Here is a 20,246-nt window from a genome sequence, read left to right as displayed (position 1 = left end):
CTAATTCAAATACATGTTTGGGATTATATATTCAACATGCAATCTACAGGATGAGGCTATTCCAGATGATTAATGAGCTACCAACTGTTTTCGAAGTTGTTTATGGAATGCAACAAGAAAAACTATCAGCCATTCAAAGCAATGAGAACAAAACCACATCAACATCTGGTGTTTCAGATCACTACATAGCAGAAATAACAACAAAGATCAGGGTTGAACTAATGGAAGAGATGGATAAGAAAGTTGACAAAAAAGTTCTAGAGATGGTGAAAAAATTGGCAGAGAAGAATCCGTATTTGAAAGTTGACTTTGACGAAATGACCGAACATATCTAATGGAGATCACAATTCCTTTTGACATGTTTGTTTGAGACATGAATCAGATTACTTTATCGAAGTAAGCTTTTGCGAACAATATTTGTAATGGACGTGATGGTACTAGTTTATGCTTTGGGTAGCTTTTGAAAAGGCTATTTATGTGTCGAGCCACCAGAAATATACAAGTTCTTGGAATGACGCGGAAATTACGTTGGAATGGATTTTGAACATCATCTTTGTTTAAGAGTTTTTGATATTTTTTGAATTTAGAAATTGCATTTAGGGTGAGAGGATCAGTGTTTTAGCCCTTTAGATTTTGGTGATTTGTCAAAGTGAAAGTGAAAATTAAATTGAAGTCACGTAGAATCCTCCCTTAGGATTTCCTATGTATGGCACTTTTCGGAATTAAGTCGAACTAAGTCAAACTGGTCAAACCTTTCAAAAATACTTTTCAACATGTGGTAAATAACATTGACTTGGTATATATATATCAAGCTAAGGATATAAACTTTACTAGATTATTTTTATAAAATATAGATAGGTAAAGGCTAAACGCATAAAAACCGAGAAAGTCAAACACTGCTTTTACGAACCAAAATTGCCCATATTATTTAAAAGAGTGTTTCCCTTAAATATTTTATTCTCAAATTTATTGAATATATTTATTGAATATTTATATTCAATTTTATGTGCCGAAAGTAATGCCGAAAGATATAAAACAAATTTTAATCCAAATTACCTATAAATCCTTATTTTTCGGATAAAATCTTGTTTGTTTAAAATTTTAGTAATTTCTTGGACCTCATAGTCATTATTTTATAAAAAAAATATTATGTTTGAATATATTTCAAGTCAAAACATTAGTTGTAGTTGTCGGTAAAGACAAATGAGTTTTTCTGTCGCTCCGGAAAGCTGTTTTAAGAAACAGAAAATTCATAAAATACTTTCACTTGACTTTCAGACTTGAAACTTAGAATTTTCTATTCATTTATTTTATTATATCATGTGTTAAATTTTCATAAATTTTGGATGACTTTTTTCTGGGACCCCTAAAAACGATTTGTAATTGATTTAGTGGTCGCTTAGAAGTCATATAAAGAAAATAAATTTAAAAGTGAAATTTTTCCAAAATCACATGGGAACATTTCTAGGTCTTTGACAAAATTTCATAATTTTTGATATATTTTTCAATTTATTTCAGAAAACACATTTTTATTGCTCGGTAAGCATTCTATCAGGTTTTTGGTATTTGGGTTGTTTTAAAGTTGTTAGAATGTGGGAAGCTTCCATCTACCTTACATTTAAGCACATGTACCAACTAGAAAAATTTGAATTGTTTTAAAGCTGGTAGAATGTAGGAAGCTTCCATTCACTTTCATTTAAGCACATTCACCAACTAGCATTTAAAATAAAGCAAAAATGCTTCATTTTTGGCCTATAAAAAGACCCCGCCCCGCACCCATTTCCTTAAGCCAGTTGAGCCAATAAATTTCTGGAATTTTTCTGTCTCCCTAACCTCCAAACCCAGAAAACAAAAACCTCTGAAAGATTTAGAAATAAGCCTTCATAAATACAGAGTTTCATACCATTTTAAGCTTATTTTTCTAGCCCTTTCTTGCTAATCTTACACACACTTGGCCACACTTATTTTTGCTACACCAAGATCCAAATCCGAGTAGTTTTTAAGTATTATCTAAGACCCCAAAATTCATATTTATAATCCCTTACTCCGGCCAATTTTCCGGCGACTTTTCGATGACCCTTTTTGTATGTTTTTGGCTTCGTTACTAGTTGTTTCACTTGATTTCTTCCTAAATCTCAGGGGTTATAAGTCTAGTATCTAAAAAATATATATAATCAGTTTATATATATATATATATATACTCGAATATTTAATGTGTATATTGTGCTACTTGTTTCGATTTTTCGTTACACACTTTTATTTTCGTTTGCTTGAATTTTTCGCTTGAATATACTTGTTCTTGAAGTTTATTTGTGTACTATATTTTTGACATCCTGTAAGTAGTATATTAGAAAATTTAAAAAATTACCTAACCTTCTTTCAATTCCTTTGATTTGATGTTATGATTTCGGGTTTTTAAAGGCCATTTAAAAGATATTTTAAATCTCGGTTAAGAAGCGAGTAATCTTGTTTCATCGAGGGGTTAAACTTGATTTATATTTTAAATCAATTGAAAGTTTATTATCTTGTCTTGAAGTAGTTAGTCCTTGATTTCTTCTTGATTTTAAAATTATATACAAGAACTTTACAAAACGAGACCGATTTGAACTAGTTTCTTACGAAACAAAGTTCCTTTCATTCGACCCCTTTTACTTAACATTCTTGGACAAATATTTGAATAAGATATTTATATTGTATTCTTGTTTTTTTTTTACTTTTTATGTGTTAAATTAGTGTGAACGTGCTTTTTTAATTTAACGCATAATAGCATGGTGCAAGCTGAATAATATATATATATATATATATTATGTTGCGTGTTTAAATACTTGTTCGTGTGCATTGCATTCACGTTTACTTTTTTATCTTGCATATATTTGTGTGAAAAATCTGCATAGTGATTTTTCATGGGTTATACTTTAATGCATAATAGCGTGGTGTGAGCCAAACTAATATATGCCTCAAATATATTATTGCTTGTATCCAGCATTCTTTTCTTTGCATTGAGGTGAAGTGAAGTGAGGTGATTCTTGTTCTAAGACCCAAGTCGTAGGCGTATTTACGGGGAGTTAGTAGCCTTTGCACCGTGAAGAAAAGGAAAGACCCGAGACCTAAGTCCTAAGATCCGAGACCCACAAAGAAAAAGAAGTACCTAGTCTACCAAAGGGATTTTCAAGTTCTTGAGGAGGTGACTCAGTGTTACGCTCCGAGATAGTTCTTGTAAATTATATTTTACTATTTTATTTTGAAGATGTCATGGGCATGTAATGCTCCGAGATAAATAGATAGTGGTTGTAATAGGCTTCTCCACCTACTATAAAGGAGTAACTTTATAGCAGAGAAAATATCGGTTCTGGGGAGGAGCTCGGGGAATGGACTATAGGTGAATGGACTCCATTTGAGCAGTCAGCCACCATGAACCAGGATAAAATTGACCGTGTGATACTCTCTTTTCTTTTGCTCTTTTACTTCTGTATTTTAGATTACTTTTTTGTAAGTAATTCATTTTAAAAGAGCAAAGAAACTTTTAAAAAGCAAAGCTCTAAATTTTAAAAAAGGTGATAACCTATTCAACCCTCCTTCTAGCTTATCTTACCCTCATACGAGACCTATCAATTGGAATTAGAGCAGTGCTTTTAACCGTGAATTTACGATTATTGTAATAATTGGAAAAAATCACAAAAAGTAGATCCTTATCCAGTTTATTGACTATTGTGGAAGTCCTTAAATAAACCTCTATCGGATTTATTCTAAATGGCATACTTAAGTATATTTGTTGTGGAGAAGGACTTTCGAGTTCTTGACTACCTTTATTTGATGGAACAAACTTGGTACTTGAAAAACAAGATTTAGAATTTATGCTAGATCCCAAGGAGTTAAAGTTTTGATGGCTATCGAACACGGTGTTTCAATACCTATGAAAGAAGTAGGTGATGAACTTGTTGAAAAGAAAATAAGCGAATATAGTATCGAAGAAGAAATTTAAATAAATATAGAAGTAAAAGCTGAAATGATCTTGACTAGTGCACTTGAGGAAAAAGAATACAAACGTGTTAATAACTGCAAGTCTGCACAAAAAATATGGAACAAATTGGTAATTACTTATAAAGATATGAAAGATATTAAAGAAATGGATACTTTAAAACAAGAATATGAAAATTTCAAACACCCCAAACGTGGAACCATCATCAACATGGGGACGGGGTTTACTCGAATCATCCATAAACTTTCACAACTCGTAAAGGCCTATTCTACAAACCAGAAAAATTGTAGGATTTTAAGACCCTTCTCTCAGAGTTGGAAAGTTAAAGTTACCACAGTCACAGAAATGCATAACCTTAATTCATACTCTATAGTTTGTTCAGAAATCTTTGTGTATAAGAGGAAGATAATATTCCGAAAAAGGTCCTTCCTAAAACGGAAGATAAAAGAAAACGTATGGCCTTAAAACAATACTAATCGATGAAGATGAAAATGACGATGAGTTAAATGAAGAATTGCAGATTCTTGATGAACACGAGATTACATTACTTCTGAGACAACTACGTCGGGCTTTGTAAAGTAAAGCTCAAAGATACTGAAAAGATTTTTTAAGTCGAGTAATCAACAACGCGTATTTAACTCGAAAGGAAGACCAAATTACAAGAGTAATAATTTCCAATATTTAAACTTTAACAAAGGAAAATGTATGCAATAACCTAATAGTGCTTATATTAATAATAATAATAATAATAATAATAATAATAATAATAATAATAATAATAAAAATTTTCGAATAACTAAATTGCACCTAAGCTGAAAGAACCATAAAATGAAGAAGCACACGATTTATGATTCGAATGTAAACAACCCGGTCACTTTAAACGGGAATGTCCAAATTTGGCTAAAGGCTGAAGCATTTTTGCCGAGAATGGATGGGACTTGAACAAGGATGAAGAAGCCCCATAACAAAGTGAGGAAGTTGTTAACTTGTGCTTGAAGGCAATTGGTGACGAAGCTACATCAAAGGAAATATCCACTACGCTACAAGAGGTAAGCCTAAATTCTTTAGATAGTTCGGCGTCTTGTAATAGTGATAATGTAGATTTAAATTTGTCCAAAGTCGATAATACAAATTTGAATATTGAGGAGCTTATACTTCTTATGACAACGATAAAAATGAGTCACTATGGTATTATCTAACAATATACCTTGATTGATTTTGAAAGGAACAAGATGCGAGATATAGGTATTGAGCTACAAAAAGAGGTCACTCGTTTGACCGATACTCATGTCAAAGACGTGGAATACTATGATTTTCTCTAATCTCAAAATGAGCGCTTGAAATATGAAAATTATAATAAGGATGATATTATCAAGAAACTTGAAATTGAAAATATTTCCTTGATTATTCAAGACGAAGAGATGGAGAATGAAAAGATTCAATTATCCAAAAACACTAACGATCTTCATGTTGAAATTTTGAATTTAAAAATTCGAAATAAATCATTAATTCGGGAGAATGAAATTTAAAGTGGAAAAGAACTTGTAACGGGAGATGTTGAGGAAGAGCTTCGAGAAGTATTTAAAGATAAAAAAATTTACTACCAAGTTATCATATCTCAAAAAGATTACAAAATTATGAAGTTAACTTGTAAATTTGAACAATAATTAAGTGAGCGAGAACAAGTTATCGCGAAACTCAAAATGGTTGCTTTGGAAAGTCATAAGCTTCAAACCGAAAATAACTAGCTCAAAAACAACTAGCTCATCAAGAAACTCTCTTAAATAACAGGACTAATATCTTATAAAGAGAAAATGAGAATCTTGAGAGAACCGTTAAATAATTCATTAAGAGTATTGCTATATTAGATAATATGGTGTTTAACTCAAAGGAATCATAACCGGGAAGGTTTAGGATATAATTCAAACTCTCCACCTAAAAGAGAGAATCAAACTCCTATAACCTCGAAGGATACAACTCCGAAATCACCTACGACTAATTCTCATATTGCAATAAAGATGGACATATAAGTCTATATTGCAAAGCTAAAGAAGGTGATAGTAAGGGGAAGTATAAGTGGATTCCTAAAAGTGAAGCTACGAAGAAAACAAATGAACCAAAAGGTGTTCAAAAGATAAAAAAATGGTCAAGAATAACATGAAGCAACCGAAGTTTCTTTATTATCAAGAACCGATTAGTTTTCATCAAAGAAATATGAAAAATCAAGCTAGTGCTAGTACTAACACTACTAGACCTTTAAACATTCCTAAGCAAGGCTATATTGCTAGATATTCAAAAGGTTACGATCATACTCACAAGTTTAGTGTCAGTACCATGCCTAGAGATACAAGTCATTTGAATGCTAGATCGAGTCATAATAATCATGATAAATTTCATATTAATCATAATGTGCATGTTCATGATAATTCATATAGAAGATACTCGAACCATCTTGCATATACTAGACTTGTTAATGCTAATGTTGTTCCTAGAAATATGTCATATGCTCCTCGTAGAAATCCTTATCATATTTCAAATAGGAATTAAGCATCTAAAAATCTATATGTTTCTAATGATGAATATCCTATACCTGAATTTCTTTATGCGAACTCTCGTGTCCCTTATGATTTGCTAAGACTTGGACCCTCAAGTAAAACGGATACCAATAGATCTATTAATCAATGTATAGGTGTGCCTAACTGCTGAGAAACATGTGTGGTACCTTGATATCGGTTGTTGATGATACATGACCAGTAATAAGTCTTTGTTGAACAACAATAAAAAGGTTACCGCAGGAATTTTAACTTTTGGAGATAGCATTAAAGGTGACATTGTTGGCATCGGTGACATTGGCAATGAAAGCTTTAAAATATATGATGTACAATTAGTCACTAGAGTAAAGTACAACTTACTTTCGATAAGTCAACTATGTGATAATGGTTACAGGGTTACATTTTATTCGACTCACTATTTCGTCTTTGATAAAGATGTGTATGATATATCAATTCATAACCAATACATATAGTGTAAACCTAACATGTGCTTATATACTGCACACCTATACAATCAATCTAGACGATATGTTACAAAAGAATAAGAAATCCTAATACATATCCATCTATTGATTGCTACAAAAAATAAAGTCATGCACCGACATATCTCTGTAAATATATCCTCCTTTGATATCTCCTGATTTCCAGCTTGACTAATACTGATATTAACAAATACTGATGATAAATACTGATCAGCAATTGCTGACGGTTAAATATTGATGACGTCATCTTTGTCAAACTTATATCTCTGAAAATATATCCTCCTTTGGTATCTCCTGATTTTCAGCTTGAAAAATACTGATATGAACAAATATTGATGACAAATATTGATCAGCAAATACTGACGGTTAAATGTTGATGACAACATCTTTGTCGAACTTTGATATCAAATACCGATTGACAAACTCTGATAGCTAAATACCGATATCATCAATTTCTTCTAATTACATGTGTGTGATATCAATAAATATGAAAATGTGTGTTTGGTTTCCACAAACGAGGATCCCTGGTTATGGCATTGACGACTTAGTCATATCAATATGAAACTCATTAAGAATATATGTTCAAAAGAACATGTTCATGGTTTACCGAAACTCAATTTCATAAAAGATCGTATATGTGAAACTTGTGAAATTGGTAAACAAACTCGAGCATCTCATAAATCCAAATTCATGGTGTCTACTACTAGCCACTTGAGCTTTTACATATGGATCTTATTGGACCCGTAGCCGTACAAAGTTTGAGAGGTTGTTCGCATACTCTTCTAGTAGTCGATAACTTCTCACGATTTACGTGGACGGGGTTTCTTAAAGCAAAAAGCGATGCCTTTGAATCTTTTGTTGCTCTTTGTAAAAGGATACAAACTCAACAAGAAACTTCTATTATTTATATAAGGACGGATCACGAAAAAGAATTTCAAAATTCTGAGTTCGTAAACTTTTGTGAAACAAGTGGTATTACTCAAAACTTCTCTCCTCCTTATACACCTTAATCAAACGAGATTGTTGAAAAGAAGAATAGAATGTTACAAGAAATGGAAAATGTTATGCTTAATTAATATCACCGACCAAAATAACTTTGGGCCAAAGCTATGTCAACGACTTGCTAGTTCTTAATTAAGTATTACTACGACCTATTAAAATGAAGAATCCTTTCGAGCGTTATTTTAAGAAAAACCCAAAGATAAGCTACTTCAAAGTATTTGGAAGTAAATGCTTTATTTTGAATACAAAAGATCATCTAACGAAATTCGACCCTAAATCTAGTGAGGGTGTATTTCTAGGTTATTCAAATACAAGCAAAGCTTATCGTGTATTCAATCTTAGAACTTTAATGGTAGAAAAATCATTGAAAGCACTATTCGATGAATCAAAACCACTTTCGAAGTTTAAAGATTTGGTTGAAGATGAAGAAAATTGAAAAAATGATTTTCAAGAAAATGTTGAGAATATCATTAGACAAGTTGAAACCTTTGAACATGGAACAATTGTTCCTAATAATTCTCTTGAAGTAATTTAGGTTGATGATGGAATACCTAAAGAATACCTCTAATTAGAAATCATCCTATTAAGAATATAATACAAGATTTAAATAAAGGTGTCCAAACTCGATCTCAGGTGCATATATAATATTGCTAGTCACCTAGAATTTTTATCATAAATAGAACCTAAAATGGCTAAAGAAGCATTATTAGATGATGATTGGATTCCTACAATGCAATGAGAATTAAATCAATTCTCTTGAAGCAAATTTTGGGAACTTATTCCACCTCCACCTAATACTTCCACAATTGGAACTAAATGGGTCTTTCGTAATAAATTAGACGAAAGTGGAACCATGGTAAGAAATAAAGCAAGACTAGTTGCTCAAGGTTATACACAAATGAAAGGAATAAATTATGATGAAATTTATGCTCTCGTAGCTAGACTCGAAGCAATTCGAATGTCAGCTTTCGCTTGTCATAAAGGATTCAAAGTCTATCAAATGGATGTTAAATCAGCTTTCCTAAATGGTGTCTTAAAAGAAGAAGTTAATGTAAGACAACTACCGGGATTTGAAGATTTCGTACATCCCGAATCTGTGTATAAACTTTATAAAACCTAATACGGACCAAAGCAAGCTCCGAGAGCTTGTTACGAGTGTTCGAGCAAATTCCTAATAAATAGTGGACTTAAAATTGAAATTTCTGACATGGTTCTCTTTACAAAGTATGAAAGTGATGATATTTTGCTTGTATAAATTTATGTAGATGAAATTATTTTTGGTTCTACCAAAGAATCATTATGTAATGAATTCTCAAAAATAATGAGCAAAGAATTTGAAATGAGCATGATGGGAGAACTAAATATTTTCTAAGGGTTGCAAATTAAGCAATCCGACAAAGGCATTTATATATCTCAAACTAAGTATTGCAAGAAAATGCTTTAGAAATTTGAGATGAAGAATGTAAAACCCCTTAGTACTCCTATGTCTTCTCCCGGATAAATTAATTACAGACAAAACCGGTAAATCAATTGAAAATAAGAAATATCATGGTATGATTGGTAGTTTACTTTATATAACTGCTAATAGACCGAATATTCAATATAGCGTTTGCAAGTGTGCAAGATTTCAGGTGGCTCCTAAAGAATCATATCTATCCGCGATAAAACAAATTTTTAGATATCTTAAAGGCACCACTGAACTTGGCCTTCGGTATCCAAAAGGATTACCTTTAGATGTAGTATGCTTTTCGGACTCAGATTATGAGGGTCATTTAATTGATAGAAAAAGCACCAGTGGTACTTGTGAGTTTCTCGGTGGATGCTTAGTTTCTTGGTTTCTAAGAAATAAAATCCTGTATCCATGTCCACTACGAAAGCTAAATATATACCAGCGGAAAAATGTTATGCACAAATATTATGAATGAAGCAAATATTAGCCGACTATATGATTAAGTTCGATACGGTATCTATATTGTGTAATAATACAAGTGCGATCAATTTAAGTAAAAATCCGGTATCTCACTCTTGTACAAAATATATAGACATCCGACATCACTTCCCTCATGATCATTTCAACATAGGTGATATTATAATGGATTATGTTGAGAATTGGCTAAATCGAAGATCAGGATCTATGTCACAATCAGGATATAATCAACTACTGTAATATGATTATCCGTTGTAACTTCAATATCATCCGTTGATATACATAAATGATTATCCGTTGAAGCTAAAGCATTATCCGTTGATCAAACCTATCCGTTAAAGAATGACTTGGATGATAAGTCATTACTGCGAGATAAATCAGAAGGTGCTGATTTATAGGATCGTAGTTGATTTAGATATGTAAAGATTAAAGTTATATTGCAACATATCTTGTAACTAATAGAGGACTGATTTTGTATATGCGTAGTATATAAACACATAATAGGTTATCATAATGTGGTGTGCACAACTCGAGTATTCGTATAACCTAGAAGCTCTTAAGAATATTATTCTTGTGAGAGTTTTGTAACAATTTATTAAAGATCAATATAAACTGTTATTTGATTCAGCTGTTCTTACTTTACTTTTATAATACATCGATTTGTTTAGTAATTGTATCCAACCCCCCTTAAACAATTCTTTACTGGCCAACAAGTGGTATCAGAGCGGTTAAATTAACTGTTAATTTGCAAAGGTCGAGATGTCTGGAAGTAAGTATGAAAGCATGAAAATTCATATCCTGAAGAAAGCTGATTACTCTACATGGAGAGTAAAGATGTTGATGTTTCTCGAAGCTATTGATGATGCATATGTTGATATCATCAAAACAAGACCTTTATATCCTATGGAAATGTGGCTATGTCTGCAGATGCTCCTGAACACTATGCCATAAAGGAAAAATCAAAATGGTCAGATGTTGAAAAAGTTGCTATGCTTAAAGATGCTAAAGTTCGGAATATTTTGCACAACAGTTTGGACAAAGTGATGTCAAACAGAGTTATTTCCTGCAAGACTGCAAATGATATATGTGATACCTTGGAAACACAGTGTCAAGGTACGATGGCGATAAAGAAGAATATGAGAGCTGTTCTTGTGCAAGAATATGAGCAATTTGATGCCAAGGCTGATAAGTCAATTACTGACATATATGATAGATTTCTGACACTACTGGATGTTCTATCATTGGTTGGAAAAGAATATTAAAGGGAAAACTCAAACACCAAATTTCTGAGAGCTCTCCCAAAAGATTGGGATACATAGGCCTCAATAATCAGGCATCAATATGATTTTGATTCTCTGACTCTGGATGAAGTGTATGGGATGTTGAAGAGTCATGACTTGGAGATCCAGCAAAGCAAGAATAGAAAAGGTCAGAAGATGAAGGTTGTGGCTCTTAATACTGAAACTCAAAAAGGCAAGGAAAAGATAAGTGAGAGGTCAAAGAGAAGGAACATTGTGGAAGAATCAGATACTGATGATACATCAGATCCTGACACAGATACTGATGAAGATTCTAAGATCGATATGGATGATCCTCAAGTGGTTGAGATGGCTGCAATGTTGGTGAAATGTTTCAGAAGGATAAGGTTTGGAAAACCACAGAGGAAAGGTGGTTTTAACTGAAGGTTCTATGGTCAAGGAAAAGATAGGTTTAGAAGGAGTGATGGTCAGAAAAGGAAAGGAGGTTTGACAAGACCAAGGTGACATGTTACAATTGTAATAAAAGGGGGCATCTGGCTACTGAGTGCCCAAGACAACTGGAAAAGCTTTGGTCATAACAAACTCCAACAGAGACTGGTTGGATTCATTAGAAACTGACAGTGATGATGAATTTTATGCACTCATGGCAGCTCACGGAGAGATTGCATCAGGAGCTGATAAGGTACCTTCAGTTATATTTCCTGTTGATATTGATAATATGTCTGAACTAAAAACTTTCTTGTACTCTTTGCATGTTACTTTTAAATGCAAGACTATTGAATGTGATAATTTAATAATAAGAGGCTTAAAGAAAGAAATGAGTTCTTAGAAGGTGAGTTAGTTTGCATGAATGAACATGAAAAAGCATGTAAGAAAGCAAGACACAATGAAACTCACATAAACATCAGGTATGCTAGACTAAAGAAAGTTTTAGAACAACAAAGAGAAGTGTTTAAGACTTTGATGACCTCAGGAAAGAAAGTTCATGATTTCATCATTGATAAGAACTAGAAAGAATGTCTAGGTTATAACAAATTTGCTGATAGAAATATCAATGAATCCATTAATAACACTACTCCAGTTAAGTTTGTTGGAACTGATGAAGGAGGAGTTGAGTCAGTCTATGAATTTGATTCGACCCTAAGAACAATGCTGAAGAAAAGGCTAAACCTAGAGTCCCTGCTAAAATAAAAGAAGATCCTAAAATGAAAGACAAGAAAGGTAAAAACATAGGACTTCTCTCTAAGAGTCAGTTAGACAAGAAGAAATGTGAGATAACGTCTAAGGCTCCTAAAGAGAGGTAGAAATGGAAAACAAGGAATAAACAAGGCAAACAACTATAAGTACATTCCTAATGCAACTAGGAAAGCTTGTTTTAACTGTGGTAATACTAATCATATGGCGATTGATTACAGGAAGCCTAAAAAGAAAATTTCTAAAATTCCTGAATCTGACATAAGTGGTAGATCGGTATTATACAAATCACAAAATCCTTGTTCTCATTGTGGTAGCAGTTGACATTCTATTTACACTTGTAAGGATTATCCTAGTGTGTATCACAACAATTATGATCCTTTGCCTAAATTCAATAAAATTGTTGTTTTAAATAGAATTGCTAAACTGAATGTGCATAAATATTATAGAGTTAAAAATGTCAAGACAAATCCTGATGGAGTAAATCCTGATGGACCAAATCATGACAAAAGGTCTGCTAATGTAAAAATGCATAAGATGTCAAAAATAACCCAACAAGTGTGGATTCTCAAAAATTCTGACTGATTTCCATATTTCTGATTACATGGAAACAAGAAGAATGTGCTTTTCTTGGACAGTGGCTATTCATCAAATATGACTAGAAATAAATCCATGTTGTAAGAATATGAGGAGAAGGCTGGACCAATGGTTGCCTAAGGAGATGGAAATGTAGGCAAAACACTGGGATATGGCAATATTATCACTGTAAATGTCATCATCTCAAACGTAGCTCTGGTAGATGGACTGAAGCATAATTTGTTGAGCATTAGTCAAATCACTGACAGAGGTTTCTATGTCGTGTTCTATGATACGCACTGTGAAGTAGTTCATAAGATCACAAGGAAAACTATTTTCAAAGCTTGTAGACATGAAAACATTTATGAAGCCAACTTTATGCAAATACTGATGGTCCAGAAACCCGTCTGGTAACCGAGACATCAGTACATGAAAGTTGGAATTGGCACAAGAAGTGTTCTCATTTAAACTTGAATAATCTCAATGAACTGGTGAAGAAAGATCTAGTAAGAGGTCTACCTAACATGTACTACTCCCTTGATGGTTTATGTGATGCATGTCAACAAGCCAAGCAAAGAAGAACTTCTTTCAAGAGCAAGTAAGAATCATCCATCAAAAACTATATCAGATGTTGCACTTGGATCTCTTTGGTCATGTGAATGTCATGTCAGTCAATAAGAAAAGTTATACTCTAGTTGTTGTTGAGGAATATACTAGATTTACTTGGGTATTTTTCTTGCACAGTAAGGATGAAACAACTGAAATTCTCTTGGATCATCTGAGACTGATTGAAAATGGCAGAAAATATAAAGTCCAAATTCTGATAAGTGACAATGGGACAAAAGCCAATCTTAAAGCATCTCCACATCTTTGGATGCAAGTGTTTTATTTTAAGAACACATTCTGAAATGCTTGGAAAATTTGACAGAAAAACTGACAAAGGTATTTTGTTGGATATCCTTCATCAAGAGTATACAAAGTCTTCAATTTGAGGATGAAGACAATTGTCGAATCAATTCATGTTTCCTTTGATGATAAGAAGATCACTGGAATTGAAGAAGACTCGCATGAAGAACTTGTGTTTGCAAATAAAAGACTCAAGTCAGGAGATCTTTTAAATTCTGAAGAATTACCCATCTTCGGTGACAAGCCAGATCCTGACAATGGGTCAGATCCTAATGATGATTTAGATCCTGATTTCGTGTTAGTTCATGAAGATCCACATGTTGAGGAGGAGCAACATCCACAAACCGGAAGTGATGACACTAGTAGTTCAAATTCTGATGAAGAAGATGAACCAGAAAATACATGATCTACTGGAAATTTCTCAAATATAACAGATGGTAGCTCATCAGGTGGTAATCATTCAACCGAAAATCAAAATCAGTCCGGTGATCAATCTTTCAACAGAAGTCCCTCTCAATCATGAACAAACAACACTGATACAGGGGGAGCTTCACATGGATATGATAGCACAAGTGCATGGGGAACATCAGGAAATGATACTCAACTACCAAAGGCTGTAAAATGGACAAAAGATCATACACCTGATCTTATCATAGGAGATCTTGCTGCTGGAGTCCAAACCAGAAGTGCAACTGAACATGAATGTCTTTATCATAAATTTCTTTCCAAGGAGGAACCAAAAAAAGTCGAAGACGCACTCAAGGATATTGATTGGATTTAAGCTATGCAGGAGGAGTTGAATGAGTTTGAAAGGAATGAAGTTTGGAAACTTGTTATAAGGCCAAAGAACAAATCAGTGGTTGGCAAAAAATGGGTTTTAGGAACAAGACAGATTTAGATGGCTCAATAATCAGAAATAAAGCTAGGCTCGTTGAAAAGAGCTATTTGCAATAATAAGGGATTGATTATGATGAGACATTTTCTCATGTTGTAAGACTGGAAGCTATGCGGATTTTCTTAGCATATGCTGCACAAAAGAAATTTAAGGTCTTTCAAATGGATGTCAAAAGTGCTTTTATGAATGGAGAGTTAGAAGAAGAAGTGTATGTTGAGCAACCACCTGGCTTCATTGATCCAAAATTTCATGATCATGTGTACATACTTGACAAAGCTCTATATGGACTCAAACAAGCACCAATGGCCTGGTATGAAACACTTGCTAAAATTCTGATTAAAAGTGGTTTCGAAAGAGGTACTATTGACAAAACCTTGTTTTGCATAAAAAAGTAGCGATCTGCTTTTGGTGTAAATTTATGTTGATGATATTGTTTTTAGGTCTACTAACAACAACTTGTGCAAGAAATTTTCTGACCTTATGAAGTCGAGGTAACAAATGAGTATGATGGGAGAGTTGAGTTACTTTCTTGGATTACAGGTTACACAAACTGATTAGGGAATTTCATTAATCAGTCTAAGTATACAAACAATTTATTGACTCGGTTCAATATGCAAGAAAGTTCAACTGCTGCAACTCCAATGGCCACTGCTACTAAGTTAGATCCAGACCAAGGTACAAAAATTGATGTTGCTGTCTATCGAGGTATGATTGGTTCATTGCTTTATCTAACTGCTAGTAGACCAGATATTATGTATGCAACCTGCTTGTGTGCAAGATTTTAGGCCAAGCCCAGAGAATCTCATTTAGTTATTATAAAGAGGATTCTGAGATACTTGAGGGGGACTCCATCTCTTGGTTTATGGTATAAGATAGAATCAGACTTCAATCTGATTGGTTATTCTGATGCAGACTTTGTTGGATGCAAAATTGATAGGAAGAGTACCTTCGGTGGTTGTCAGTATTTGGGTGGTAGATTGGGCGCTTGGCAGAGCAAGAAATAGATATAAATCTCTATATCGACAGCTAAAGGTGAATACATTACTGCTGGAAGATGCTATGCTCAGATTCTTTGGATGTGAAATCAACTAATGGACTATGGATTGTCATATACAAAGATTCATATCCTCTATGAAAATCAAAGTTCCATAGCAATGAAAGGTAATCCAGTACAACACTCACTCATAAAACATATCAGTATTAAATATCACTTTATCAGGGAGCATGTCAACGAAGGAACAATTGAGCTTCATTTTGTTCCGACTGATCAACAAGTAGCTGATATCTTCACCAAGCCTTTACCTGAAGCAACATTTGGAAAATTACTTCATGAGCTTGGTATGGTTAACTATGCAAAGGATTGAGTTGTCAGCTTCTGATCTACACATCAGATCCTGATACATTTAATCCTGATAATGTAATTCTGACATTGGTTGTGAGTATATTATGATTTTGTTCAATTATTTTTCTTAAGTAATACTTGATTTACATTAAGTATATTTGTGAATTAATTTTGTACATTATTATTAAGTTATTTGTACAGTGGTAGCATGTTTGCTAATTTTTCGGTGCAGTATCACATATTCTCCTTGAAAATCGTGCATGTTTACCAGAATTACACATTAATTTTAGTATCATCAATTCTCTTCAATCGTCACATGCCATGTGTATAGTGCTTTATAGTCTTTTACTGATTTAAAATCATTATCTTTCTTTTATAAGACATACACTATACACAAACTGCTTGTTATCGATTTTCTCTCTCTTTGCGCAAATCCTAAATTTTTGAATGGCCAACACTAAGTCTGCTTCTTCAGTATCTGCAATCAAGTATGTGTGTAATCACAAGACTTTTCCAGCTAATAATTACAAATCCCGTTTGCATGAAATTGACATTCCTGATGGTTTTAGAGTAATTCAAAATTTCTTAGCCCAAAGTGATATTGGGTATGCTCTCTCTGCTCCTTATAGAATTTGGTTTAAACAGATAATGCAGATTTGGGAAAATTTGACAGTTGAAGCTGTCAAAGGGGTCATTCTCTTCACACACAAAAATCAGGAATATGAGATCAACGCTAATGTGATTGAGGCAACTTTGAAATTTCCTGTGTTGAATGGCAGGATTCCAGTTGTGACTCTCACTTCGACACTCTTCGACTGGGTCAGAGACATTGGTCATGGCGTTAATTTCACTAAGGCTCGGGAGATGTTCAGAACAAAGCATAGGAAAGAATGGAACTTTTCTTTGATTGTATAAGCAGTGCTACATGGCATTTATATCCACTTAGAACGCTTCGTAAATGCTCGAATTGGTGTTTTTTACTCAAGATATTTGTGTTTTTGATGTGTTTTTGTAGTGTTTTGCATTTCAGGGCATATTCAAAAGAAGGAATGGATATTGCATGTTTTATGCTTAAAAGAGTGTTAGGATGGAACCTCGGTCGATTGCGCACAAGAAACCAACACGAGAAGGTCAAGAAAGCAGAAAAATTCAGATTTTCCAGAAGGTCAGGGCGGCCGCACTAGTCTTGGGAGCGGCCGCGCCCATTTGTCAAAAACTCAGGGCGGCCGCGCTGGATTTGAGGGCAACCGCACTATGTAGAATTTAAGGAATCCTGATTCTATTATAAGATTGATTTGCTGGACTCCTGATCTGTTGGGCTGGTATTTAAAGACTTTTAAAAGACGTTTTTCAGATAGAAGAGCAAGGAGATAGCAGCAAGAAGACCTAATAACGCATACAATGAAGGAGAAGAAGATCTTGTTTTTACTTATGATTCTTTGCTTAAGTTATAATCTTGGATGCTTATTTTCTTTGTTTTTTAAACCTAATACTCTTGTTAACGTACTTTGTTATTATTATTCAGTTATTTCAGACCTTGTTTATCTTAGTTTATTTACCGTGCTTTCATTGGAACCCATGGTGACGATGAGTTTGGTTATGAACTAATCGTTGTCATGGGGTTCTAACGGATTTACTTATGGCTTTCTATAGTTAATTATTTTGATACTTAAGGGTGTGGTGATTGTATGATATCCTAGTATTGGTTGTGCATGTTCGTCTTATGTGCTCCACGAACATAAAAGATAGTTTGTAAATCTCTATTGAAGCGACAATGAATATAAAGATTTAGACTTGCCGTGGTAGCATAGGTTCATGTATTTATTATGCATGATTCGTAGGTAATTTTAACCATCTTACTTGCCCTATGTAATCACGATCGATAACTTGTTCATTAAACCTTTATGTTGTCAAATTCTATAGACATATAGGGTCTCAACATAATTGGTGTCTATTCAACTTCTATCTCTTTTGTGGATGTCTGGTAGTAGGGTATTCGTACAACGAAAGTTGGCGTTTACTAGTTTCGTGTTATCTGATTAGTTGTCATCACCATTGCATGCTAAGGTTAAGAACAATGACTTTGAATGAAGTATTTAATGAAGTTAGAATCCCATGTTTGTCTCATATAGTTAATTCAATCTCTTTTATTCTTAGTTAATTGCATGTTAGTTTAATCTTAGTTATAAACATCTCAACTTGTTATTGTCTTAGTATTGAGCGATAGCCATACCATTGTTGCATAGGTGCATAATCTTAAGTTAACTAAAAAGAGTCTCTATGGGTACGAATCTGATTTATATCTTATACTACTTGCGAATGCGTATACTTGCGTATAATTTTAGTGTGTGTTTTCGCCATAACAAGGTTTTGGCGCCACTGCCGGGGATTTGGTGTTCAATTTAGTTTATGTGCATGAGATCAATGGTCGTTAAAGTTCACTGACTCAGATATTTTACTTACTTGTTTACTTTGTTGGTGTTTCAGGTACTCTAGAGGGCGTGTATGCGAACATGTTCTCAATCTCATAAAGAACCATGAATCTGATTTATATCTTATACTACTTGCGAATGCGTATACTTGCGTATAATTTTAGCATGTGTTTTCACCATAACAAGGTTTTGGCGCCGCTGCCGGGGATTTGGTGTTTAATTTAGTTTATGTGCATGAGATCAGTGGTCGTTAAAGTTCACTGACTCGGATATTTTACTTACTTGTTTGCTTTGTTGGTGTTTCAGGTACTCTAGAGGGCGTGTATGTGAACATGTTCTCAATCTCATAAAGAAGCACCGGAAGAAGTTGAAGTAGTTGAAGAAGTTTTTAAAGAAGTTGAGAAAGTTGAAGAAGAAGCGATCATTATAATGGGATATCAAACAGCGAATTCGAAGGCTTTGATGGATTACTCTCAACCGAAGATCAATGACATTCAGTCTAGCATTGTCAGACAAGCCATTGCGGCTAACACCTTTGAAATCAAGTTTAGCATGATTCAGATAGTGCAGAATTCAGTCCAGTTTGGGAGTTCTCCAATGGAAGATCCCAACATGCACATTAGAGATTTCATTGAGATCTGCGACACTTTCAAGTTCAACAATGTTTCTGAAGATGTTATAGAGCTGAGGCTTTTCCCATTCTCTCTGAGGGGTAAAGCTAAATGCTGGTTACATTCTCTACCAGCAGGTTCTATCACCATTTGAGAGGATCTTGCTCAGAAGTTTCTAACTAAATTCTTCCCTACGGCGAAGACAGCTATAATCAGAAACGCTCTCACGCAATTTGCACAGCAATCGGGAGAATCTTTATTTGAGGCTTGGGAGCGCTATAAGGAAATGCTTAAGAAGTGTCCTCATCATGGCATGCCTGATTTGATGATTATTTGTAACACCCCCGAATCCGGGGTCGGGGATCCGGGCTGTCGCGAGTTCCATTTCCCTTAATAACACCCAATCTTAATAAATAATCAACTACTCTGTACTGTGACCCCACAATAAACACACACACCACAAGTTATAGTCTCAGAGATGAATATCCAAAAATAATCACAAGTCGCTTTATTCCACAATTATATGCCAATACACCTTAAACAGGTTTCTGAATAAATTTACATTTCTTTGCCATTATTACAATTCATAATATACATAAGTCTGGTACATCAAAAGTTGAAAGCCTAGCCTATTGGTAGCTCCTACCTCAGCTACAGCGACATCAACGCCTATAGGAAACTGCGGAACGTTTCCTATCCGCTCGCGAATTGGGAGCTTGGTCCTGTTCATCTTGTCTATCTGATGTTGTGTGATGAAAGAAGAAAGCAAGGGTGAGCAGCAAGCCCACCAAAATAATATGTATAATAATTTATAATATATGAGCCTTCTCATAGTACTCATGAAAGTCTTGGTCAAAAAAAATGAACCAAGTTTGATATCTTAATGCGATGAAGTCGCAAAATATTCAGTATATATACATATATACTTTTCAAAATCTTGGAAGTCCTCTTCCATGCATAATATACACAGAGTTCCAGTTTATAACTGTATAAAAATATCATTGCAAGGTGATCTCATATATCTAACCTTGTCTCAACGTTTTTCTGAAAATCTTTGTCATGCATAAGATAATCATTTACTAGATATAA

General features: G+C 33.9%; 1 non-coding gene across 1 annotated transcript; it reads right to left on the bottom strand.

The window, feature by feature from the left end:
* Positions 1-19,365: 19,365 nt before the first annotated feature.
* LOC141679472 (small nucleolar RNA R71) lies at positions 19,366-19,472 on the bottom strand. The gene has a single exon (XR_012558109.1). It is a non-coding gene; the product is annotated as a small nucleolar RNA R71 (small nucleolar RNA).
* Between the last annotated feature and the right edge of the window lie 774 nt (positions 19,473-20,246).

The sequence above is a fragment of the Apium graveolens genome, chromosome 1 (genome assembly GCF_009905375.1).
Source record: "Apium graveolens cultivar Ventura chromosome 1, ASM990537v1, whole genome shotgun sequence".
NCBI lineage: Eukaryota > Viridiplantae > Streptophyta > Magnoliopsida > Apiales > Apiaceae > Apium > Apium graveolens.
Note: the sequence above shows the minus strand (reverse complement) of the source record. Positions and strands in the feature narration are given on the sequence as shown.